Source organism: Trachemys scripta, chromosome 22 (assembly GCF_013100865.1).
Source record: "Trachemys scripta elegans isolate TJP31775 chromosome 22, CAS_Tse_1.0, whole genome shotgun sequence".
Lineage (NCBI taxonomy): Eukaryota > Metazoa > Chordata > Testudines > Emydidae > Trachemys > Trachemys scripta.
The window spans coordinates 9069556-9096142 of record NC_048319.1 but is presented as its reverse complement, the minus strand read 5'-3'; the positions used below and the strand labels follow the sequence as shown (position 1 = coordinate 9096142).

The following is a 26587-nucleotide window of genomic DNA, read 5'->3' as shown; positions in this document are numbered from 1 at the left end:
ACAACCCACGCCCTTTGAACTGCTCTAAATCAACAGGGTCTGTAAGATTTCAAGGGCCCAGATCTGACTTAAATTAAAAGTTGCTGCTTCTTGTCGGATTTAAATTCCTTGACATCAATCTGCACAGAGCTGACCGGGATGATTTATTATTAAAAATAATGTCTCCCAGCAGTGTGTCTTTGCCATATTAGAGCATCGCCACAGTCTTGGTTTGGAGAACAGGAAAAATCTCTCCAGCTGGCATTTTGTACATGTCCGTCACCCTGGTATTTGGCATCCCCTGACTTGGTCTTGCCCAAGTTCTGCCGTGGAAAGAGACTGTGAGGAGCTCCTGCTGCTAGAGACGTTAATAAAACTGAGAACGCATGGTGCTGCACATGGGGATTGAAAGTGCGAGCGGATTCCTGACCACTTCATCTGTAATAGGCTAGCTCGATTCATGGATTCATAGCTTTGTTTTGTTTGTTTTTAAGGCCAGAAGGGATCACTGGATTATCTTGTCTGACCTCCTGTTTAGCACAGGCCAGCAAACTTTACCCAGTTACTCCTGCACTGAGCCCAATCACTTGTTTGACTAACACTCCTCTTCCAGAAAGGCGGCCGGTTTTGAGGAGGAAGCCTTCAAGAGATGGAGAATCCACCACTTGGGTTAAGGCAGAAATAAATAATAATAGATTGACTGGAAGGTCATTGAGTCCAGCTCCCTGCCTTCACTAGCAGGACCAAGTACTGATTTGGCCCCAGATCCCTAAATGGCCCCCTCAAGGATTGAACTCACAACCCTGGGTTTAGCAGGCCAATGCTCAAACCACTGAGCGATCCCTCCCTGAGCTTAGGACTTGGGAGAGCTGGGTTCAGTTCCCTGCTCTGCCACAGATTTCTGCTAAGTTCTTGGGCCCTACTAAATTCAGCATCCATTTTGGTCAATTTCACCATCATAGGATTTTAAAAATAATCAATTTCATGGTTTCAGCTGTTTACATCTGAAATTCAATAGTGATGTAACCCTGGGGGTCCTGACCCAAAAGGGAGTTGTGGGGGGGTTGCAAAGTCATTGTAGGTGGGGTCATGGGATTGATACCCTCACTTCTATGCTGCCTTCAGGGCTGGGCTCTGAAGGCAGCAGCTGCGGAGCGTCCTGCACCTGGGGGAGGTTCCCAGCTGTGGGTCTGATCTCCCCTCCCACCCCCAAGAGCAGCCATGCAGGGGAAGGGGAAAGTCCCCCCCCCCCGCCCAGCATATGTTCATTAGCCACTTATGACTTGGGCCCAGATCCTCAAAAGCGTTTAGGTTCCTAACTTCCATTAATTTCAATGGGACTTTGCCTCCTACAAAGGATCTGGGCCTTTGTGTCTTCATTCCCATCTCTACAATGGGGATAAAAGCATCTCCCTACCTGGTAGGTCTGTTGCAAGTCTAAGACTGTGATACTATGGTAGGGGGCCAGATATGTACCTGTGAGAGTGGAGTTTCTTTTTTTTTTTTAAGTATCACTTTCCTTGGTAGTTTGTTCCAATCATGAATTGCTCTCTGTTAAAAGTTTGTGCCTTTGTTTCTAATTGCTATTTGGCTTTAATTTCCGGAAAACAGTAGACCGCAAGGGCAATTTTGTGCTGTGCTTTGTCCCATTCCAATCACCATTATGCATTTTTCCTCTTCCCTTCCAAGCTGCCCCCGAAAACATCATGCCAAGAAAGATCACAACAGCCTGTCTCCGAGAGTCACGTTCTAAAGTGGCTCGCGGGTTCGGTTCAGTTTGGATGAGTCTGCAAAACTGGGCTGGAAGAACAGGTCCTGCGGGGATGCGTCTGATATTTCCACCTGCGGCAGTGGTACCCTCTGAGCAGCCCACCACGTGGTATTATGATTGTGTGGGCTAGGGTGTGACTTGAGCAACACGTCCGCACAAAAGATAAAAAACCCCACCCTTACCCAGCCTTGTAAGGGTAACAGGCTACTGGCCTTCTTAGTGTTTCCTTGGCATGCCGGAGAGCGTGTGTAGGGCAGGGAATGGGTAGGCCCGTATCTGCATCCCTTACTCACCTGCCAGAGTCGCTGAGCCAGCACTGGGGGGATAGCAAGGCCGGCAGTAATTGCTATCCCCTGGGAGCACAGAGGAAGCAGGGTGGTGGCGTGACTCAGAGGGGCCTCAATGAGTCATGACGCTTGCTGAGGTGGAACAGTTCATGTGCCACCCTTTGCTCAGGGCTGCCCCATTGAGTCAAAATGCTAGCAGAGGGAGAGAGCCGATGCAATACATGCTTGAACACTAGGGGGAGCTGCAGGCAGGAGTCGGGAAGGAAAGCCAGGGGGAAGCTAGTGGCACTGTTGCAATCAGGTGAGTTGGTTGCATAAAGCATCCATTTCAATCCTCCGGCTTGCCTGCTCCCTTCAGAGAAAGTACCACGTCTGGCACTTCCCCTTCAGGTGCTGCTGGCTGCCAGGAAAAGCAATGTGAAGTCCAATGTATGCAAATGTTATCTACGGTTTTCTGAACTTTGAAGAGGCCGAAGGTTCAGCTTTGTTTTGAGTTTTGACCCCTGGCTCAGTTCAGTTTTGAGCCTGGCTGTCTGCTTTGCACCCGGTGAGCGGTAGGACATCAGCCAATGCCTGCTTCTCACAGCCTCACACTTCAGTGCTCCAGAGAGAAATCAGCAGCAGCCACCATCCTTCCCACCTTGTCTCTCCTTTATCCCACTTCCACTGCCTCCTTCCTTCACAGTTCTTACCCATCACCTAGGCCTGGTAAGGTACCTACCCCCCCATCCCTCCAATTATACCTCTAAACACAGATGGCATCTAGGCTGAATTTCAAATTTCAGCAGTTTCTGCTGTTGACCTGTTTAAAAAAGGGTGGCAAGAATTTTTAAAATAGAAATAGTGAACGGCTCCCACTCCTAACTTTTATTTTAAAACAAAATAACCTGTGGGCAGATAGATCAAGACCCCAAACCTGCAAACATTTGTTCACATGAGTAACTTTAACCATGTAAGGTAGCCTCATTGAAGTCAATGAGTAGGAACATATGAATTGCCAGACTGGGTGGACCTTGGTTCTGATCCAGCCTTGTATACCATCTCTGACATTGGCCAGCATTAGAGGAAGGTGTAAGAATCCCATGGTAGCAGATGTGGGATAAATCTGCCCCCCACATTCAGTCTCAGCCTGGTTTCTAATAGTTAGAGAGATTGGCTTAAACCCAGAGGCATGACATTGGATATTCTTAGTATCCATAAGTGTCCAGTCCCTTTAAAATATTATGTTTGTGGCCTCAGTGACTTCTTGTGGCAGTGAGTTCCACAGTCTAATCACAAATTGTGTGAAAGGGCATATCCTTTCATCACCCTTGAATTCCTCTCCTTTGGTTCTTGGGTCATGCAACAGGGAAAACAGAAGCTCCTGGGCTCCCTTCTCTATCCCCAGGGCTGCTGAGAGAGGGTTCAGGCCCCAGTGAACAATTTTTTTCGGGCCCCCCAGCAAGGGCAGACCGGCTAAACAGGGCCGACGAAGCCGGGCCCCGGGCCCCCTTCCGGACCACTGGGCCACGGTAATTGTACTGGCTTCCCCACCCTCTCATCGGCCCTGTCTATCCCAGCCATTATTTTATACATTTTCATCATGTCCTCTCTTATTCGTCTCCTTTCTAATGTAACCATCCCAATCTTTTCAATCTCCCTCCATAGGAGGTTTTCCAGACCATTCATCATCCTCGCTGCTCTCCTCTGAACTGCCTTTCATTCCGCAATGTCGTACAAGAACGGCCAGACTGGGTCAGCCCCATGGTCCATCTAGCCCAGTGTCCTGTCCTCTGACCGTGGCCAATGCCAGTTGCTCTAGAGGGGATGAGCAGAACAGGTAATCATCAAGTGATCCATCCCCTGTTGTCCACTCCCAGCTTCTGATTTTGGCCAGAACTGCCCCCGATGTTCCAGCCTGATTCTCCACTGCCCCGACCCTTGCAGTCATCAACTCCAGCGCAAAATGGGCATCGAATGCTACTCAGTCACCATGTTCGTGTTCTGCACCCGCTGGCACAAGTGACTGCTCAGAAAAACAAGGCCATGGAGAATCAGGTCAGACGGGACTATTTATGAGTTCATCACCTGAAGGGTTTGTTAGACCCCAAATATGGGACATTTCAGGCCAACTACAGCAAGCAGCCTCCCAGCTACTACCCCTCCTCAATCATAGTTGTGGGTTTTCAAACGTTTGGTATGGGTGACCCCTGGCGCACAGCAAGCCTCCGCGTGTGACTCCTTCTCCCTCCCCCATAAATTAAAAACGGGGGGGGGCAATTTAATGGGGGCTGCCTCAGGGCTGTCAACCCCCCTGTAACCCCCTTGTGACCCGCTGAGGGGTCCCAACCCCCAGTTGGAGAACCCCTTTATTCCAAAAAACTGTCTCCAAGTTTGCATGGAAATCAGAGGTCGCTGCAGGGACCGGGGTGCATTTTTTTTTAACCTCGATGAGTGCGTGAGGAAAAGGGGATGAAATAGGGCTGCCGTCGCAGAATCGTTTTCTCCGAGAAGGCCTGGGGTGATCTCAACTCCCCTAGTTTGCATAAGGCCGGTCACACCTTTGCATTGCCCTGGGGCGGGGAGTGGACCCTCGCTCCCTTCCCAGCCTTGAGTCATGAGCCGTCAGACAAATACCCAGCCTGGGAACAGATGGCAGAAGTGAGACGCCCCAGCCTGGCCCGGGGGCAGGCGAGGGGCGTGGTGCGGCTAATCCACCTTGCTGTGGGGATTAAGGTGCCAGCCGTGCTCCGACTCAGAGCTGCGTTCAGGTGAACCCCAGCGCGTGTTTTCGGGGCTGGTGGCTGCAGGACGAGCTCAGCAAAGCGTCCCCCCGAAGCGCTCCCCCTCTGCCAGGCGTCCCAGCCTTGCGCCGGAGCTGCCCAGACCCGTGCTGGGAGCTGACCCCGGACACGTGCCGGGGCTCTGGGCGCTTTTCAGGGCGCAGCGCTCTGGGCGCACGGCGCAGCTGGTGCGCCAGCCTGTGGGCGCTGCAGCGGGGGAAGGCTGGAGCCAGCGCAGGGGCGGCCGGGTTGAGAGCGATGAATGCCCCCCCCCCAGGCTCGCAGATAATTCCCGGGACTCTCCAGCGGGGGCCGTTCCCCAGCCCGCCCGCGGTTAGCTCCTCGCCTTGACCGTCTCTGTCCCTGCCCGGCTCTCGGAGCCCGCCCGCCCCGCAGCCGGGGCTCCAGTAACCTATTTGGCAGCTCGGGTAATCCGAGCCTGGGAGGAGCCCGCCCCAAACCCGCCACCCGGCTGCCTCCTTCGCGCCGGGCTCCGCCCCAGCCCGTCTCCTCCCTTCGCATCTTCTGCCGAGCCCGGAGAGTAGCTGTACCTTTCCCCAGCGCGCTCCCCTGCTCCGTGCCCAGCGCAGCCACCGGACTTGGAGGGTCCTGCTCGGGGCGCCGAAGGGCAGGCGCGGGGTGCGGGGCAGAGGCTGCGGGGACCGCCAGGGACTGAGCCGGGCCAGGAGGATCTGCCCGCGGGAGGAATTTGATCTGGAAGCGGGAGCCCGAGGAGGAGGCGCTCGGGGATCGCCCGCCGCTGCTGGGCTCCGGAGGGGAATTAGCCGGGCGGAGGGGTCGGGCAGCTGCCCCGCTCCTAGGCAGGGACGCGCCGAGAAATCCGGGCAGAGCTAAGCCGATCCCTGGGGCATCACCCCCCGCAGCCCAGGGGACAAGGGGTCAGAGCTGCTGCCTGCGCGCTCCTCCCGCGGGGAGCCCTTCTGCCAAGCGGCCGCGGGGCTGGAGAGGGGTGGGTTGGATCCACAGGGCAGGCCAGGGCACCGGAGAGCCGCCTGCCACCCTCCGGGACTCCGCCGGGCCGGCTGGGCGGGGAGGGAGAAGCAGCCGGCTCCCAGCCACGTGCGCGGTGTTTGGGGTGCAGGGCTCCGGGGGCTCCTCTCCCAGCCAGCCCGACCCTAGTCCGGGGAGGCGGGCGGCTGCGAGATGCCCCTGACACATGCTGGATACTTGGAGCCCGGACGGGGCCGCGATGGGACTTCCCGGTGAGGATGCGCTGGACCCGAGCAGGAGGCCAGCCGGAGCCTGCCCGCTGCTCCAGCCTGGCGTGAGGAGTTAATCGGCCGGGTGGGGACTGGTCCTTGCGCTGCCTGGCTCCCTCGATGGAGGGCGTGGACCCGGGGGACTTGACCCTGCTCTTCATGGCTCGGGAGCGGAGAGATTTCTCTCCCTGGGGACTCAACAGGAGACGCAACTGAGGAGTCTGGATTGGCCGGGCTTAAAGGTAGGGATAGCCTGCTTCCCTGGGCGGCTTCTTCCAGTCTGCAGGGGCAGCGGGGGGCGGATTGGAGGGGTCCCCCCCCGGCTCTGAGCCCCTCCCCGGGCAAGCACAGGGTGGATCAGCACCTGGACAGTCAAGGTTTGATCGATCAAGTCCCTCTGGCAAAACTGCTTCTCATCCCTCCCTCCCCCCTTCTGAAAGCTCATCAAGAAGCCAACGGGATCTTAGCCCAGTTCCGGTTGGGGTGTTCTGGAGAGCAGGCTGGTAAATCAGAAGTTGCTGCTTCTTTTACATATGCATGAAATCAACCATTCCCCTCTGGTCGCTTGGCTTAGGTGGCTTCCCTGGTGCCTCTTTTTAACATCAGATTTCCAGATGGTTATCCCATGGTTGATGCTTTTGATTCATTGAAAGGGGAAGCGGGTGGATTTGTCCTGGGATCACTAGCCCCTGTAAGGGCAGGGAGTGACCCTGCGGCAGGAGTGGGGGAACTGCTGACTGTTTTTCACGTTTTTATACCTTTGCAAGGGGGGGGGGTATTTTTTAAAATACAAATGGGTGTATGGTGTTGTCCCTGCTCAAATCTTCGCTAGGTCCTAATAGAGCAGGAGCAAAACAATCACAACTTGTTCCTGTAAGAGGGCCTGACTGGGGCGACGGGCCGGAGTCTACCCCCTTGACTCAGTTGTACCTTGCTCCAGGAGTCCCGTTACAGAAGAACCTCAGAGTTATGGACAACTTGGGACCTGAGCTTGTGCCTAACTCTGAACCAAATGTTACCGTCGTTCTTTCAAAAGTTTACACCTGAATATTGGCTTAATACAGCTTTGAAACTTTACTGGGCAGAAGGGAAAATGCTGCTTTCCCTTTAGAGTAGCTTACATTTAACACAGAACATCAGGGTTGGAAGGGACCTCATCTAGTCCAACCCACTGCTCAAAGCAGGACTAATCCCCAGACAGATTTTTACCCCAGTTCCCTAAATGGGCCCCTTAAGGATTGAACTCACAACTGTGGGTTTAGCAGGTCAATGCACAAACCACTGTGTTTGCTTTATTTTTTTGTCACTGCTGCTGCCTGGTTGGGTGCTTCTGGTTCCCAATGAGGTTGACTGGCCAGTTTGTAACTCTGGTGTTCCTAACTCTGAGGTTCTCCTGTACCTTCATGGACTTTGGATGTGGTCCCTAGCGAGATGTGAGCAAAGAGTCAGGCCAATGTTTCAAGTCTCCCGATCCGTGGCTGGCTCTGACACCCCCTGAAGTCGATGGAGTCGATTCTCCCTCGCCTGGCACCTTGTCTCGTTAGTGCCAAGGGGGTGCAGCACGTCCCTAAATCGAGATTGTGTAATTTCATTAAGTGGGTTTATCACAAGAAGGTTTTACGGTGGGAACCAGACCCATGCCTAGCACAGCTTCCCTTCCCACGTGTCCCCAGTACACGCACGTCTCCCGCTTCCCGTCCTGCTGGAGGAAAACCCCCGTGCACGCGGCTGGGTTGGTGTCAAGAAGTCCTTTCCGTTTAGAGAGGGGAGTTTGTCTCCAAGTATGAAGCAATCCCATTGCATAGAAACACAAACACCGCCAGAGCTGGTCATGGCGGGGTTTGTTCATGTTAGGGGGGAAAATGTGTCCTGTCTAAATATTATTTTAAGAAACGGAAGAATCTGCATCTGCACTTTGCCTGCCTTCGCGAACCTGTCACCTTCTCGCAAGTTTTATTAGCCAGTTCTAAGCCCCCTCTGAATTCTCCTCATTGTATCCAGAGAGCTTAGCAGGGGCCGTCAGGTCAGTTTTACCTCTGCACGAAGGAAAGGGAAATTCCCAGTATCACTGGGGCTGGGTGGAGGTTTAAAAATGTGAACCGTGGAAGTTTTTAAAGGAGTATGGTTGCAGTGATTCCTTACCAATTAATAGGCAGCAGGCTTAAAACAACCAAAAGCAAGTACTTCTTCAAACGATGCACAGTCAACCTGTGGAACTTGTTGCCAGGAGATGTTGTGAAGGCCAAAAGTATAACAGGGTTCAAAAAAGAACTAGATTAATTCATGGAGAATAGGTCCATCCATGGCGATTAGCCAGGACGGGCATGGATGCAACCCCATACTCTGAGAGTCCCTAACCTCTGTTTGCCAGAAGCTGGGATTGGATGACTGAGGGAACTGGGATTGTTTAGTCTCCAGAAGAGAAGAATGAGGGGGGATTTGATAGCAGCCTTCAACTACCTGACGGGGGTTCCAAAGAGGATGGAGCTCGGCTGTTCTCAGTGGTGGCAGATGACGGAACAAGGAGCAATGGTCTCAAGTGGGGGAGATCTAGGTTGGATATTAGGCAACACTATTTCACTAGGAGGGTGGTGAAGCACTGGAATGGGTTCCCTAGGGAGAGGGTGGAATCTCCTTCCTTAGAGGTTTTTAAGGCCCAGCTTGACAAAGCCCTGGCTGGGATGATTTAGTTGGGAACTGGTCCTGCTTTGAGCAGGGGGTTGGACTAGATGACCTCCTGAGGTCCCTTCCAACCCTGATATTCTATGATTCTATGACAGGGGATGGATCACTCAGTTGCCTCTACTGTTCATTCCATCTGATGCACCCGGCATTGGCCACTGTTGGAAGACAGGACACTGGGCCAGATGGACCATAGGTCTGACCCACTACGGCCATTCTTATGTTCTTACCTATATATGGTAGTTGGTAGCCAAGGTGGGTTTAAATCATATTTTTGCTTCTGGATCCAACCCTCAATTAGATAATGGGCTGAGTAAATAGTTTATCACAACAAGGAAATCAGATGACTAGCAAGGAAGCCGAAAAAAGAACAGGAGTACTTGTAGCACCTTAGAGACTAACACATTTATTTGAGCATAAGCTTTCGTGGGCTACAGCCCACTTCTTCGGATGCACAGAATGTAACATATAGTGAGGAGATATATATACACATACAGAGAGCATGAACAGGTGGGAGTTGTCTTACCAACTCTGAGAAGCCAATTAAGTAAGAGAAAAAACTTTTGAAGTGATAATCAAGCTAGCCCAGTACAGACAGTTTGATAAGAAGTGTGAGAATACTTACAAGGGGAGATAGATTCAATGTGTGTAATGGCTCAGCCATTCCCAGTCTCTATTCAAGCCTAAATTGATTGTATCTAGTTTGCATATCAATTCGAACTCAGCAGTTTCTCGTTGGAGTCTGTTTTTGAAGCTTTTCTGTTGCAAAATTGCCACCCTCAGGTCTGTTACTAAGGCTAGGTCTACACTACGGGGGGGGGGGTCGACCTAAGATACGCAACTTCAGCTACGTGAAGGCGTATTTTAGGTCGACTTAGCTGGCTGTGAGGACGGCAGCGAGTCGACCGCTGCCGCGCCGCCGTCAACTCCGCTTCCGCCTCTCGCCGCGATGGATTTCCGGAGTCGACGGAAGAGCCATCGGGGATCGATTTTATCGCGTCTTCACTAGACGCGATAAGTCGATCCCCAATAGATCGATTGCTACATGCCGATTCGGCGGGTAGTGAAGACGTGCCCTGAGTGACCAGACAGGTTAAGTGTTCTCCTACTGGTTTTTGAATGTTATGATTCCTGATGTAAGCTGAAGTAGCAGTGAAGTGAGAAAGTCGGCAGGTCGGAGTTCTTTTCCCTGCTCCATCACTGCCTGCCTGGGTGATCTGGGGCGAGTTGTTCAGGGCCTGCTTTTTCAGAGGCCCAGAGCACCTGCAGTTTCCCTTATTCGGGCATCTAAATGTCCACAGATGGAAAGATTTTAAGGCCTGAAGGGACCAGTATGATCATCTAGTCGGACCTCCTGCACGACACAGGCCAGAGAACCTCATCCAGTGATTCCTTCCTCCAGCACTTGTGGTTTTAGGAGACTCCTGCTCCTACTTTTTGCCACCTACTTTAATGGAAAATGGGAGTTGCAAAACATCTCTGAAAACCAGGCCTTGATCTTTGCTGAGTCTCTGCTTCCCTGTCTGTAAAATGGAGCCAGTGGGACCTACCACACAAGCAAGATCTGATTCACCAACTATTCGCTGGGGCACTCCGTAACCAGCAGCTGGGAAGCTGTAGCAGAAGCCAGTTTGACTACTGCTGCTCTTCCAGTGGCAAAAAAGATGGCAGACCCTGAGGCCCTTGTTCCGTTCTCAATTCATGCAAACTCCTGTTTGCTTCCGTGGAAATCTTGCCTTGAATAAGGGCTGGGGAAAGACAGAGCAGAGAACTCAGAATATGATCCCCTTGGTCAGTAACTGGCGATTAATGTTCCAGCCTGGTGAGTGTGGGTGCCTGAGGGCACCTGGCGGGTTTGACTTTCCCGACCCCCTCTAGAGAATGATCCCCGCAGAATGAAACGAGCGAGTCTCATTCAGGCTGGCCCAGAGAATCTAAGGAAGGGCTTGACCCTGCCAACGCTACCGACCAAGGACGGTGTTTGTTGCCCCCTGATGTGGAAGAAACAGGGCCTGATTCTATAGCGGCCCTGTGCCTTATGCCGCCGTATCCACCAGAGAGCCTAACTCGCCCCCCTTCTGCTCTGATGGCATTTCACACTTGGCACAATTGTATGACTGCATGAGGCTCAGGGCAGTGCAGAACCAGGCTCACTATGCGGTGAGCTTTACTCACTAAAGTTAGTCTCCAGGTTGGTAATCTCGTCACAAAGGGTGTTGGGGGTGGGTGGGAATGTGAAATTCACACAAACTGTGATCGGTCTCTTCTGCCTCCCTTCCCTCGGGACAGACTCAGCCCTGCCGGTTCATCTCCATTGCAGGCAGGCGGATTGGCTGGTTGGTTGATTGAACACAACATGAGGTTTTTTGACTCTCTGGTTTTATTGTATTTCTTTCAAGTGGCCCTGCCGAAACTGACCGTCCTAATACAGCAATACCTCCCTGTTAAGCAAGGAGTAGGTTCCAGGAGATGGAACGACAAGCCCAAAGAACTGATATCAAGCAGCTGCTTCCTAATTCAGTGCGCTCCGTGCTAGTGCCCGTTCCCACAGGTAGTATGCGCCACAGATGGTGATTGCAAGTGGCAGGCGTTTTGGTTACTTAACGTTTTCGGTTAGGAAATGCCATAGGCATTAGGCACTGGGGCTGACTCTCAGGGTGAGCGCCAACGCTGATGACCTGCAGGGTTTGGCATTTCAGGAGAAAGGTTTAAGGGGACAGTAGATCCAAGGCAGAGGGGTTTGAAGTCTGAGGGCCCTATGCTTAGTAAATCAGCATCGCTCCACTGACTTCTTACGCCACCTGAAAATCTGTCCCCAAACTCCTCCGTGCATTTTGACCATAAAGGGTCGGACAGATTACTTTCAAGTAGTTTTCCCAGAGTGAGCAAAGGAGAGCAATGTCTTTTTATTGCACCTCAGTGGAGACCTCACTACCCCTGTGTGATTTGAGTGCCACATGGGTAATGAATCGTAGGTGGCCTCGGTCAGGCAATCGACAGTTCCAAAGCCTTGTAAGGTCTTTGGGGGTGGGGAGAGTCTTTTTCTTCTTGGTTTGTACAGCACCAAGCACAGTGGGGTTCTGGTCCATGACGGGCTCCGAGATGCTGCAATAATACACAAAATAAAGCCTAGCCAACAGTTTCAGCTGCATCCCCTTCTCTAGCTAGCCAGCTGAACGCTCTACAAAGCGAATCAATCGGGCTACGCTTGATATTTATCTTCAGCCGTGTCCGCAATGTGGAGAGGAAAAACAGAGGGATTCCAGAGAGGCGTGAGCTGGGGAATGCCAGTAACTCACAGCCCAGATCCGAGTTGGGAGCAGGGCAGGAGGGAGTTGGCAAGGATAGCGCTGTGCCTTGCAGCATAGGTGTGGTCAGACCTGCTGTCTTAGTGCACTGTGGTCTCAGCACTTCCTGCTTAATTCTCTGAACGGGTTATAGAAGTGGGGAGCGGGTTATGGATGTTCATAGGCTTTTCTGTGATGCTCATCACCCCAGGATTGTGTGTGTTGATGTGTCCCACCACGTCCCCTGCAGAGGCGGGAAACGTTCCACACCATGTCGCAGGTGTGGAAACTGAGGCACAGAGAAGTGAAGCGGCTTGTTGTCTAGCAAGTCCGTGGAGAGCTGAGAACAGGCCCCCAGTCATGACTTTCTGCCCAGGGCCCTAAGCACGTGACCAACCTGCTTCCTTTTACCTATAGGCTTTGGCCAAGGTTGCTGGGAGTGTCTAGCCCAGGGGGGGGCCAACCTGATCCTGAGAAGGAGCCAGAATTTATCAACGTACATTGCCAAAGAGCCACAGTAACACGTCAGCAGCCCCCCATCATCTCCCCCTGCCCCCAGCACCTCCCGCCCACCGGCAGCCCCACTGATCAGCGCCTCCCCCTCCCTCCCTGCACCTCCCGATCAGCTGTTTCGTGGCATGCAGGAGGCTCTGGGGGGGAGGAGCGAGGGCACGGCAGGCTCAGGGGAGGGGGCAGGAAGGGGTGGAGTGGGGGCAGGGCCCGTGGCAGAGCCAGGGGTTGAGCAGTGAGCACCCCCCGGCACATTGGAAAGTTGGCGCCTGTAGCTCCAGCCCCGGAGTCGGTGCCTAGACAAGGAGCCGCATATTAACTTCTGAAGAGCCGCATGTGGCTCCGGAGCCACAGATTGGCCACCCCTGGGCTAGTGATTTCGGGGTACCCAACCTGAGACCTCTTAAAGGGGCCTGATTTTCAGAAAGTGAGCTCCAAGCCCCTCTGAAAATCTGTTCTCTTCAAATGTCTCAGACCAGGCACCCCAAATCACTAGAATCCCGACCCCTGTCAGCACTTATAACACAGATGCTGTCAGTGGGCTAAATTAACTTATTTCTGATGTCACCAGCTCCAGCCTCCTGTGCTAAAGAGCATTCTTCATGCTCTTTTGACCTCCTCAGATGCCTTTTGCCCACTGATCCACTCCTGCCACGGCTGCCTCTAACCTTCCAGCCCCCTGAGCGATTTTCAAACAGCTGCTGTTGTGAAAGCGTCATTAAAAATGCGTCTTTCTTTCCTCATCATACAATCTAGCTGTGAAAGATGGAAGGCGAACCAGCAGTTGGAAGTTGAAGCTAGACAAATTCAGACTGGGAATAAGGCGCACATTTTTAACAGGGCGGGTCGTTAACTATTAGCGCAATTTACCAAGGGTTGTGGTGGAGTCTCCATTGCTGGCAGTTTTTAGATCAAGATTGGACGTTTTTTTCTAAAAGATCTGCTCTGGGAATTATAGGGGGGTGTTAGGCAGGAGGTCTTGAGCATCATGGTGGTTCCTTCTGGTCTTAAGTATCAGAGGGGTAGCCGTGTTAGTCTGGATCTGTAAAAAGCATCAGAGAGTCCTGTGGCACCTTTAAGACTAACAGATGTATTGGAGCATAAGCTTTCGTGGGTGAATACCCACTTCGTCAGATGCATGTAATGGAAATTTCCAGAGGCAGGTATAAATATGCAGGCGAGAATCAGTGTGGAGATAACGAGGTTAGTTCAACCAGGGAGGGTGAGGTCCTCTGCTAGCAGTTGAGGTGTGACCACCAAGGGAGGAGAAGGAGACCTTCTGGTCTTGGCATCTGTGTCTCTACTTCTGGATTGAAAACTGTACTTGTTCCATTCAGTGCTAGGCCTTAATGGGTTTGTCTATGTTGCATTCCCCAGATAGCTTTGATCTAGCTAGCTTGGGTGCCAACAGCGGTGAAGCCGTGACAGCAACGGGCCGCACACCAGCTAGCTGTCCAAATACAAGCCCAGCGGGGAGCCTGGGTACGTACTAGAGGAGTGGTCCCCAACCTTTTCCATCTGGCTGGACGACGAGCCACCGAGGACCGTGGCCGGCGGACAAGCACCCGCCGAAATGCCGCCGAGAAGCGGCAACGTCAAGAGGCGTCGCCGCCGAAAATCAGCGGCCTTTCGGTGGCGAGGCTGCTTGATGACGCTGCTTTTCGGCGGCTTTTCGGCGGCGACGCCTCTTGACGTTGCTGCTTTTCGGCGGCATTTCGGCGGATGCTTGTCCGCGGGCCAGTACTTGGGCGCAGATAGATGCCCCGGCGGGCGCCACGGCACCCGTGGGCACCGCGTTGGGGACCACTGTACTAGAGAGAGTCTGGAGCTCTGACTGCCCAGTGCGCGGTGCCTGTGTCAGACTGAGAACGGGAGGCATATTATACCCAGGCGCAGAGATCCTTGCTTGGGAAGCTGACTGCAGTTTTAAGCCCCCTATGGATTGGGTTTCTCTGTCTACCCCACAAAAGAGAAGGGCCCCTGCATCTCAGTCCCTCTCACGAATACATCCCACTGTCGTGCTTCTGGCCTGCCTCCGGGAACCGCTACCCCAAGGTCAGATTGGAAATACAGTTCCCGTTTCCCCCCTTCGCTTTGAGCAAAACGCTCAGTTGAAACATACATCCAGGACACAGATATCCACATCCTCCCCTCCTCGTAAGGATTCCAGCACAGATGGGTACCCATTTAACACCGATTTTATAGGGACAGTCCTGATTTTTGGTCTTTTTCTTATATAGGCTCCTATTGCCCCCCACCCCCTGTCCTGATTTTTCACACTTGCTGTGTGGTCACCCTAAAATCGCACGAGATAGGACCTTAAATCTGCAAGCCCTATTGCTGTTCTCTGGATTCCGACCCGTGCTTAGGGGCCCCAACTGAGATCAGGGCCCCATTGTGCTAGACGCGGTACGGAGACTGGTCCTGTTTGGATTTTGCACGCTTTTGGGGGCTCTCCTACGGGTCTTTACAGGGCCTAGTGCAACCGAGCCTCCCATCTCAGGGGGGCCTTCCAGACACTACGGCGATATCAATAATTAATTTGGGCAAAACCCATTTAAGCCCCACCACAGGGATATTTAGTCTTTCTGTCTCACCCGGCATATGCTGCGGGGTGAGGCCGGGGCAAGGAGAACGAAAGGGGTAAATCGTAGGACTCCGCTGTTGACAAAGTCTCTGACCCAGGGATTTGGGGCTACGGATGCGCAATCCACAACCGTTGTTTTTTTGTTCCCCTCCAGTGGCTGCAGGCTTTTCATTACTTGTCTAACCCAAAGCACATGTGCCGAATCCTGCTGCTGGGAAGCGTCCCCTTGCGGCCTGTTCCCATGTGGCCAGGCAGCACGCGGCCCTCAGCTCTGAGCCCTCCAATCCGCTTCAAAGCTGCACACGCAGGGGAGGGTGCCAGGGGAGATCTGGCCAACGGCTTCTCCTCCCTTTGCAGCAATGCTGCGCTCAGCCTGTTCATCTAAATAAACTTAATCCTCGGAGTGCTGCTGTCATTAATCAGGCTCTGTTTTTGAGACGCGGGACCTCCTTGCTTCTCTGCAAGGCGGCGCTGGAGGCTCTTGAAATGCTAGTGCCAGGCAGGAGACAGGGAAGAGGGGAGCAGGATTAGTCCTGACATGAAGGAGTCCCGTGTTTAGGCTTGTAAGGATTAGATCTGTATCAGGGAATGTCGGTCAACATCAATTTCATCCGCCCTCCATTGGCAATCATTGAAATTTACAGGCAGGCAAAGGAGGAAAAACGCTGTTGGAGAACTAATTACAGTCAAACTCCCGCCCCGAAGAAGAGCTCGGTGTATCTCGAAAGCTTGTCTCCCTCACCAACAGACGTCGATGCACCCAAGTCATCTCGCTAATATCCTGGTACCGACATGGCCGGCAGACGGGCACATTCCAGAGATTTCGAGTTTTGAATTCGGCTCGTTACAAATGGACCGATGAATGACTAGTTTAGGAAAAGCAGGCCTGATTTGTTGATTTAAGGATATTTACTTTGTATAGTTTGACACGGGATGTTGACAGTTTGTGTTTTACTGGCTTATAAAGAATTAACTTTTTGAATCTCGGGCTACGTCCATTAATTTAAATAGATATAAAAACGCTGAACAATAAACTTTGATATCTGTTGAAATTAAAAAAAAAAAAATAGAATTCTGCCAAGCGTACCCATCTTGTATTTTCTTGTGGCCACAGTATCCCTGAATTTGCACTTAATTATTATCATTTATTATTTGTGGCAGTACCCAAGAACCCTGTCCTGGACCTGGACTCCCAACGCGCTAGGGGCTGTACAATCACAGAGCACAAAGACGGTCCCAGGCCCAAAGAGCTGCCAGGCTTGGAATGATTTCTGGGAGGAGAATTAGCAAAGACGGCCGGCCACATGTGCAGCTCACGGTGGAGATAATTATTCGTGATGCTTGCCTGAGAAAACGGTGGGAGCCCAAATATATTTTAAAGTGGATTGATGGCTAGTGAAAGGCTCTGATTTCCTAGCCCTGAACGTAACATTGTGGCTGGGATCAAGCCATAGAGTTCCTTGTCCACCACATTCCTCTGTTACACTGGAGAAGGTGCCGTTGGGCTAATAGGTAAATCCTGGCATGTTGGGAGCTGAAACCCTCGCCTCACCTTAGGGTACTGAGCACCTGAAAAATACGCCCTGAGTGATTTTGAAAATCTATCCCTAGATTATAAGCAATTCTGGGCAGCGTCTGTCCTTTTCTATATGCTTGTATTCACTGATGACTGACGTTTCACTGCAGGGTATGGAATCGTGAACAGGGTTTTTAATAGTGGCTTAAAGATGGCTCTGATGTTTTTTTTAAAAGACTTCGTCTAGCTAACAGGAAGCAGTGTTGCTGATTCATGCAGGGTTGTTTTGTGAGTCTCATGATATTTAGTGGTTTCATTCAAGCCCCAGCTCCTGGAGTCCTGTGATTGCACGGATCTCTGATTTAATTTTTTAAAAAAGGAAGATTCTAGCCCTTGTGATGCAGGGAAAAACGTGGAAACATGCCCCTCTAAGGCTCAAAAGCCAGAAGGTGAATAAAAAGAAAGTAGCAATTATTATTCTTTAAAATCTCATGGCTTTTTTTTTTGGTGGGAGTTGGTGTCTAGCTTATGAGTTTTGGACGCTTGGGGGTTGGCAGGACTGGGGAAGGGGTAGAAGAATCCCACAAAGTCGAGGTTGGCACAAGAAGGTATTTATTTTTTCCTTAGACATTTTCACTCTCTGACTCCTCGTCCTCCCCCCCATCTTTGTTTTTCACTTTGCTCCACCCTATTCTCTATTTTTCAGTCTATTTGCCCCCCCCCTTCACTTTCTCTGCACCTCCCACCCCAGCCTGCCTCTCTCTGCTGCATGAATCGAACAATTGCACTCAAAGTGCGGGTGAAATTCATTCCTGTGCAGAGGGGGCCGGGCCAAGAACCAGGCACTACTTAAATTCTAGGCTTCCTAGAGTCCTTTCATTCTGTGTTTGTACAGCAGCTGGCACGGTGGAGCCCTGCTGCATGGCTCCTAGAGACTACAGCAATTTACATAGTAATAATTTTCAAGATTTACCGGGGCCTTGCGATGGCCCTCTGCTCAGGTGTCAATTTCATTTGGTCTGAGAGTTGGCTTGAAAATGGATCAAGCCAAGTTCTCCCACCACTGATCTGGAAAGGAACGGGCCCCCAGTTCTTAGCTGGTGTACATCATTGTTATTTTCACATCATTGTTATTGCATCTGCATAGCGAAGTTAGATGAAAACAATCCGGAAGGTGGCGATGCAACACTATTTTATTTCTTAGAATTCAGAACCCTAACCCCCAAGAAACAAAACCAGACAGAGACAAAGCAGGCTGCTCTTTAAGGCAAAAAGGCACAACTCACCCCACCTTGCTCTAGCCAGGTTCTTTGCAGGCTGACTGCAGAAGACCCAGATCACACACTTCCCTACAGAGCCCCTTAGCCTGCCAGAAGGCCCAGAAAAGTCCTAACTCTTAAAGAGAAAGCTTGTCATGTTAGCACAGTTTTCCATACGCTACCATCACTGAGCGTGAATACAGTGGAGCTGTACAGATTTACAACTGAGAATCTAGCCCAGGAAATATAACAAATTCAATTAAACAGCTCAGTGGATGAGAGAGTATCAACCCCTTCTTGCCCAGATCTGTTTCCACTGGGCCAACGCGCCTGGCTGTGACTTCCCTGCTCCCGCTGTCTGGAAAGGGAGCGAGGGCTTGAATCTCCGTGCAGGAACTGAGCTTCTGCACAGCGTTTGGTGGCTTCTTTGCCTTTACGAATGTTGTTCTTGGCTGTGGCCTCCTCGGGCTTGTTGGAAAGGATATTTATTGCCAGCTGTCGTTGACCTCTAAACCTCCCCTATACAATACGGGAGCTGTTTTACTTGGGCTGCAGCTCCAGTGGCAACAAGCTCTAATGAGGACTGGAGAATAGACCCTGCTCATTTGTTTTCTCCCAGAGTTTTGGGTGCGTCTTTTAATCCCTCTGCTTTGTGTTGCCTGTAACTTGAACTCCCCTGTCAACCTGAAGCTAGATCCTAGAGCGGCTGGGTACTGGGGAAATGCAAGTGGGAGGATTTCTCCATATCGGGCCACAGAAAGTATGTCTACCCAGCAGCTGGGAGGCGTGATGGCAGCATGTGTCGACATACCAAGTCAGCATGGGCTAGCTAGCCTCACGCTGCGATCCCACTGCTATTTTTAGCATGCTGGCTCGAGCGGTGCTAGCATGGGGACATCCGCCCGTGCTGGGAATCACACCACCCGGCTGCAATGTGGACAGAGCCGAAGCCCTTTCCTAGCCCTACGGCTTCCTCTTTGCAATGGAAGTTGCCCGTTACAGTGGAGCAGGACCTCTGCTCTAGTTAAGGCCGAGACAGAGAATTCTTAGGCCCCAACCCTTGGTCGGGGAACGTCCACAGAGCTGAGTTCCCTTCATATGCCGTAGAATCATTGCTTCCAGCTGCGTCTTCGCAGTCCCGGAGGGTGCGAGGGAGGATTCGCCATGATTTCTGCCATCGTTATTTCTATTACAGGAGGGTTCGGAGGACCCAGCTGAGATCAGAGCACCTAGGTGCCATGCAAACTCACAGTAAGAGATGGGCCCTCAATAGACAGAGGGTGGCGGGGGGAAGGAAAAAGAGGTAGATTCCCAGAGCCCCCCGATACATAGAGACGGGGGTGATGACAGAGGACCCAGCGTTGGCTTGTCTTAGAGCTGGGCTCTCTCCTTGCGTTGGCTGCTGTGTATTGTCTCTCCGTTGTGCATGCTGCTTTTGCACTTCTCCTGACGTCACGGCCGAATACACCCTCTATGCTGGGGCGGGCAAACTTTTTGGCCTGAGGGCCGCATCGGGTTTCGTAAATTGTATGGAGGGCCGGTTAGGGGAGGGGGTCGTGGCCTGGCTCCCACCTCCTATCTGCCCCCCCCCGGGACTCCTGCCCCATCCAACCCCCCCCCTTCCCTGACGGCCCCCCCAGGACCCCTGCCCCCATTCAACCCCCTGTTCCCCCCGACCCCTATCCACACCCTCGTCCCCTGACCACTACCCTGAACTCCCCTGCCCTCAATCCAACCCCCCCTGCTCCCTGCCCCCTTACCGCGCTGCCTGGAGCACCGGTGGCTGGCAGGGAGCCGGGTGCCACCGCCACCGTGCAGCACAGAGCACCGGGTGAGGCCGGGCTCTGCAGCTGCGCTGCCCCAGGAGCTCACAGCCCCGCCGCCCAGAGCATTGCGCCGGAGCGAGCTGAGGCTGCGGGGGAGGGGCCAGGGGTAGCCTCCCGGGCCAGGAGTTCGGGGGCCGGGCAGGACGGTCCTGTGGGCCAGCTGTGGCCCGCGGGCCGTAGTTTGCCCACCTTTGCTCTACGCCATGCTGCAGACCGCGCCTGTGCTGCTCAGAGAGGAATATTTGGGCCTCACTGTATCTTAAATAACCTTTAGAAAAGCATCAACGTTCCTATCCAGCGACACGTTGCGAGGCCGTAGGAGGGGCACTGCCCTCTCCCAGGGTTCCTTGTGCAATGGTGGGGAAAGGCAAAGGGGCTCTTTGATTGACAGGACATGGCAATGGTGCAGGGCTCTCTCTGGAACATGGGCACCCTTCTCTGAGGGTGCTGCCGGGCTGCACTGCCAGCGTGTCTCAGCTGTCCTTTGGTTTCCACCTGCCCTGCAGGGTGAGGTCTGTTAATTGACACTGAGTTCCTGTGAAAACTCTGGTTTCCACCTGCCCTGCAGGGTGAGGTCCATTGATTGACACTAAGTTCCTGTGAAAACTCTGGTTTCCACCTGCCCTGCAGGGTGAGGTCCATTGATTGACATTGAGTTCCTGTTTAAAAAAATACACTACCCTGCTGTACCAGAGATGAGGCAACTGGAAAGACTCAGCCTGTACCCTGCACATACTGTGTCCCATTCATACTCACGAGTGCAAAACCAGTGCACAAACCCAGCCCTGAGCTCACGGGGCCCAATTCTCCGTTACCCTGCATCTCGAGTGGTCATTTATATCAATGCAAAGTGAGTGCAGAGCGCTGCCCAGTTGGGGCGGGAGCACTTACACCCACTTTGCACTTATTTTGCAATAGTGCGAATAGCTGCACAAGGGGCAGGGCCATGGAGAGTCTGGCCTTGTTAGCCTGGGCCGTTGGCTTAGCCCCTGGGTGTGAATATCCCCACGGCAAAGCTATACCCCCGCTACTGTGCCCTCACTTTCTGCACTTGCCCATGTGCGTCTGAGGACAGAGCCCTGGTTCTTTGGGCTGAGATGCTCTAGGATTCTTTCTGAATCAGATGGGACAGGGGGGAGGAGAATTTATCAGGGGGTATTATGGGAAGGGCATTGGAGGACCATCAGCACTCGAACGATTTAGCCTTTGCCCTCACTGCAAGGTGGGGGGATTCAGTCTAAGTTAAAGCAGAGCATGGCTTCTAACCCACCCCATAGCCAGGTCAGTAAGCTTGAGTTTAATGCATCTCTCCCTGGGGAGGGGAGGTTGACACAAACACTTGGGTAAGAGCCTGGGGTAAATGGGCCATGTAGACATACTGTAAAGATCAGTGTTGACCGCTGAGCCATGGAGGATGGCGCCACCGGTAGACGGTGCTATATTTTTACCTTAGTGTTGTATGTTGTATGGTCAGGCTTGGCAAAGCCCTCACTGGGATGATTTAGTTGGGGATTGGTCCTGCTTTTGAGCAGGGGGTAGGACTAGATGACCTCCTGAGGTCCCTTCCAACCCTGAGATTCTATGATTCTATGTTGTTGTAACTGACCAGGGTAGGGGGTGCAGAGGAAGCTAGGGGAACATGGAGGAGGCTAGGAGGAAGTGAAGTCCTGCCTGCGTGTGCTGGAGTTGATACTTGCAGTGTTCCAAGAAAGCCTTCGATGTCTCTAAGCAAATATTACAATCCCCTTAGAGCAGGCCATGATGGGAGCCCCTTCCAGGGTATAAAGCAGAACATTCCCAGAAGGAACTCAGTGCATACAGCCCCACCTGCACAGCATGTGACAGGCAGGATATCTTCAGTAGCTTCCCTGAATGTCAGCCCCAAGTAAGTGCTAGACCCCAGTTCAGTAGGGCAGCTGCTGCCTTAGCTAAGTGGCACTTGCTTATTAAGAGCACATTTTTTAGACTTAGCAGCTTTGCAGGGCTGGCTGGAAGGGATGGTGCCAAGAGAGAGGATATGGCATGTGGCAAAGGAACGCAAGAGGCCATAAACAGCTCATGCCCTAGTGAGGATGACACCCTCGTGCCAGGGACATTATCCCGGTCGCACGAATGGAGAAGCGAGCAAACCACATCCGTTTGTGCCTGTTCCTCGCTGGGTGAGAGAGGCCTTGTTTGCTGGTGCTGTCTGTCTGCTGCTCCCTTTATAAGCTAGGTCACTTTGTGGGCGGGGCCTAAGTGAGTAACAGCTGGAGGGAGGGGCTTAAAAAGAATCATTTGCTGGAGAACGTAGCCTGTGCCAGAATGGAGGCGCTTGCTGATGTCGATTCTGGCAGGCAGGGGTACCATATGCCTGCCCCGTTGTCGAGAAGGAGCCCGCTGCTCTTGGGAGGATCAAGTTGGATTTCTCTGAGTGCTGAATGTCTGAACCATCCTTCTGGTTCTGTAATGAGATGTGTTCGGTATCTGGTTGGCTAGACGGGGACTGGCCCTGCCCCGGTGCGTCGCTCTGGTTGCAAACAGGCCCTGGAAAGGGGCTCTCGGGGGGCCGTGGGAGAACTTCCCTGGGGCAGAAGTGTGGGGCAGGTGTCAGCAGTCTTCGGGACCCGCATTAAGGGGTGCAGTATGGAACTCCAGCCCCAAAGCTTTGGCTTGGTTGACCTAAAATGGGATCAAGGGAGCAGCAATTCTCCGCTCAGCCATGGAACGCACCCCGTCCGCTAAGGACCGTCGCACCACAGTGACCACGAGTGAGGGTGTCGCACCAGACGTTATGTAGTGAAGTTCCCAGATCTGGGCCAATCCACAGATCTCTGGGGTGGCCCCTGAGCAGTGCGAGGTAGGGTCACAGCGGGCACCCCTTCGCACATTGATGGAGAGCTTGAGAGCGCGGTGCGTTGGGGTGTTTTTGTCCAGCCAGGCGCCAGGCAACTCTGCTTTCGAATATAACGAGTGACTACAAGAAGAGCGGGTTTTTGCAAGGCGCTGAGATTTTGCACAAAGTCCCCACTTTATGCTCAGGAATTGGCGCTGACCGCGCATACGGAATGCCTCTAGCCGCATGCGGAATGCCTGTAAGAGGGGACCAGGTTTCTGACCCGTATAGCAATACAGGTCGCGCACAGGTTTGGGAGATCCCGGTGCAAAGACGTTCTTGCGTCCATATGCCAAACGTGGACGTCCTGCAGGAGGTGGCGAGATCTATTAGTTGAAGAACGTCGGTTTGCTGTGACCATTTGAACTCCACTTGCAGCCTAGGTAGACAAACTGGTCCATGCTCTCCACGGCACTCAACCCCACCTGCCCCGGGGGTTCTGGTAGCCCAGCTCCACCGTTCTGGATCTTGGTCTTCTGCCACGAGATGCTCAATCCCATAATGTGGGTGGCATGTTGGAGACCTTAAAGGTGGGGCTGAATTCTCATAGCATGCCCCTGTTGAGTGGCAGACTATGACACACCCATATGCAGGTGTTATAACACTCTTCTAACATGTGCCTGAGCGATGCTGATGGGCTTATATGATAAGACTCATATGTGATGCAAGTCATTTCAACACAGTGCATGGAGGGCCGTATTAGCAAGCATGGGCCTACCTTCAACCAAGGGTTGCCACCTGGCCGGTTTGCAACCAGCCTGGCCGGTTCTTGTCCTGCCTTGCCAGTTGCTGGTACAAAAATGTAATATGCGGGGGTTGTTTTACACTTGGGACCGTTTCCCTGCAAGCTGCGTGCGCATGCGGCCGTGGAGCGACCTGGGAACTACCGCACACGTCGCACGGCTAGGAGTTGGCTGGCATCTGGGTCCCACTCTGCGTGCCGGGTCCACGATCTGCTGAAACTACTGCAGCTTTTATTGGTGCTGGGGTCCATCCCACTTACTGGTCCCAAGCCTTGCCAGCAAGGAGGGGTAAGGAGCTGGGTGGGGGAGTCAGACGCTCCTAGGAGGCCCCCTTGAAAGCTGAGGCTCTTGGATGGGGTGGGGGTAGGGGCTCCTGTGTGTCTAGGTGACCTGGCAAGCAGGGAGGGCTGCGGCCCCAGGTATGGGGAACAGTTAGCTGCAGTCGGCGCTAGGACCCTTTCTGGTGGTGGGGAGGTGGCCAATGGCCAGTTTTTCTGCATCTCAGAGGTAGCAGCCCTACTTCAAACCCGTGAGTAGCCCCCACCGAAGTGCTTAAAACGAGGCACGCTGATGAAAGGGGCCCTGACAGCAAAGGTTCCCTTAGTGCAGGGCCCTGCTGTTTCTGTGCAAAGGGCGGCTTGGTGGATCAGAGGCGAGTTCCGTCCGTCTCATGCGGCACGTCAACAGGAGCATTTGTAACAGCTGGGATGGGCGGGTGTCCAGATGTTGCCGGTTTGCTTGCATAGATCCAGCGGTCAGACAGTTGGTATATAGATTCCGCTCTGTTCCCAAGTCTCTGCTCCTGCCAGATGCCCCTGGCTAAGGTCTCCTGGCCTTTGCCTCTGTGGCAGCTTCGTGTCCCCCATGCCCTCCGCTCCCTGTCTTGGCCTTTTGCTCACACTGCCCAGTGGTTAGACTAGGAGTCAGGACACCTGAATTCTATTCCTGGCTCTGCCACAGACTCCCATGGGCAAATCTCATCTCTCCGGGCCTCAGTTTCCCCTCTGTAACATGGGAAAATATTACCCGCCCTTTGTAAAGGGCTTTGAGATCAGTTACGGAAAAATGCTACATAAGCCTTGTGTAGTAGTGTTTGTTTGTATTTACGGTAGCACCTGGGAGCTCCAGTCATAGACCAGAAAGGACCCCACAGTGCTAGGCGCTGTACAAACCCATAAGAAAAATACAGTTCCTGCCCCAAAGAGCTGACAAGAATAATGACTCTAAACGTGGTCTGTTCATTCTCCTCTGTGGATTTTAACTCTTCGGGCAAAACTTTTGCTTCAGGCTTATTTATATAGTTCATACATGTAAACTCAAACAGGGCAAAGGAACTGCCTCTCCCTGGATGTCTGTGTAACATCGAGCATAATGGGGCTTCCGTTAGAGCTCATTGCCTCTGGGCGCTACTGTAATACGAGTCATAAATTCGACCAAATTTACTGCAAGTATTTATAGCATCTGCCTAACGTTAAAGCACCCGAGTCAGCCAATGGGGTGCCAGCTTTTTTGACGTCTGGTGCTCTTCTCAAAGCCTCAGTGCCTGGAGTCATGTGATTAGGTGGGACACTCCGCTTTCATTTCCAAACAGGAGTCCGTTTCTCGCCCTTGTGGTTGCAGGGAAAAGCTTGCAAACGTGGCCCGCGCGTGCCCCGGGGGCTCTGTAACCAGCAGGCAGTTAGAAAACCCAAATGTTATTGCTTTTTTAAAAAAAAGCAGCTATTTGAAGACACTTTCCTGACGGTGGGGGCCTGCCTTGTGATTTTAGGATACATGGGGTGGGGGCGTGAGGGAGGGGCGTACAACATTGAACTCCTCAGGTGCTGGAAGGTGGGCAGGTGGCTAAGTACCTTGCTGAACTGGGACCTGAAATCACAAGATAAAAACAGAACTAGGTGGGCTTGCTGCAGTGATGGTGGTGGCGTCTTTCTGTTGTCCCTCTCCGTGGTCAGCAGGCTTCTGCGAGGCCAGGCAGAGCAGAACATTTCTGAGACGTACCAATTATTTCCCTCGCCCGGGAGATCTTTCTCTATAAGCGCCAATGCCTGCCGCGGCTGACTGTGCTCCTGGCGTGCTAGGCAAAGCTTCTCTAAAGCCCCAGGCGTCTTTCCCCTTTCCCTTGCAGCTTCCACTTGGGTGACCAGATGTCCTGATTTTATAGGGACAGCCCCGTTATATGGGGCTTTATCGTATACAGGCGCCTGTTACACCCTCACCCCAGTCCTGATTTTCCATACGTGCTGTCTGGTCTCCCTAGCTTTAATCCTCTGATACTTGTGCGGCTGAAGATAAATCCTGGGTCGTTTTAACTGGCGGGCGTCCTAGTATTGCCATGGAGGTACTCTTGATTCCCTGCTGTGACTTTTAGCTCCGGTGAAAGGTGCGAGGTTGAAGACTATGTGGGGCGTGGGAAGGTCTCTCCCTAGCTGGATAACAGGTGCAGCACAGGTAGCAGCAATGTAAACTGCACCCTTAGCTTGAGAAGTAGCACAGGTCAGTGGATAGAGCCCTGCGTTGCAGGAAGCGCGGGTTCTGTTCCCAGCTCTACCCTAGCCTGCTGCGTGCCCTTGAGGAAGGTCTGTGTCTCTGCTTTCATCAGCTGTCTAGTGAGCAGGGACGGCCTCTTGCTGGGTGGATGTACCGCACCTAGTGCTACTGGCCGGTAATCTTAGCTGGGAATTCTAGGTGCTCTAGTCACGCCAGGCCCGTGAGAGATCTCCAACCGTCTGACAAGGCTTCGGCCTGCACGGTCCTTCCCGGGTCTGATGCAGACGTGATCATGGCTTTCGCTAGGTTGTCAATGAAACCCTACCAACTCTTTTCACACGGGCCTGCAAAGAGCCGCCCGCTACTGATGTGTGTATTAACGCATCGGGTTTATGGGGGTGGTGTAATCTTGCAACAACGAGAGATGGACCAGGGCACGAGACTCTGTATACAGGGCCGGCTCCACGCACCAGCCTGGCAAGCAGGTGCTTGGGGCGGCCACTCCGGAAAGGGGCGGCAGGTCCGGCAATTCGGTGGACGGTCCCTCACTCCCACTCTGAGCGAAGGACCTTCCGCCGAAGATCGCAATTGCGATCGCGGGTTTTTTTTTTTTTTTTTTGGCTGCTTGGGGCGGCCAAAACCCTGGAGCCGGCCCTGTCTGTCTACAAGCCCAGTTCTGCCTGCACCTATGTAAATTACTCTTTCTGGCACATCGCACGTCCGTGTGTTGCCAAACCGTTAATAGCTCTGTATTAAAGGCACTGGGGAGGCAGCTTATGAACGCTGTGGAAGAGGG

The 26587-nt window shown here is 52.9% G+C and overlaps 1 protein-coding gene across 2 annotated transcripts in view; it reads left to right on the top strand.

Moving 5' to 3' along the window:
• The first annotated feature begins 5193 nt into the window (after positions 1-5193).
• The window catches only part of NRTN (neurturin), an 82019-nt gene continuing 60625 nt past the window's right edge, over positions 5194-26587 (top strand). Inside the window, exon 1 of one of the 2 annotated variants that reach the window (XM_034755469.1) lies at positions 5194-6261. The gene's annotated coding sequence lies outside the window, so the exon portion shown is untranslated. The remainder of the gene's footprint in view (positions 6262-26587) is intronic. The other variant, XM_034755467.1, reaches the window with a different exon arrangement.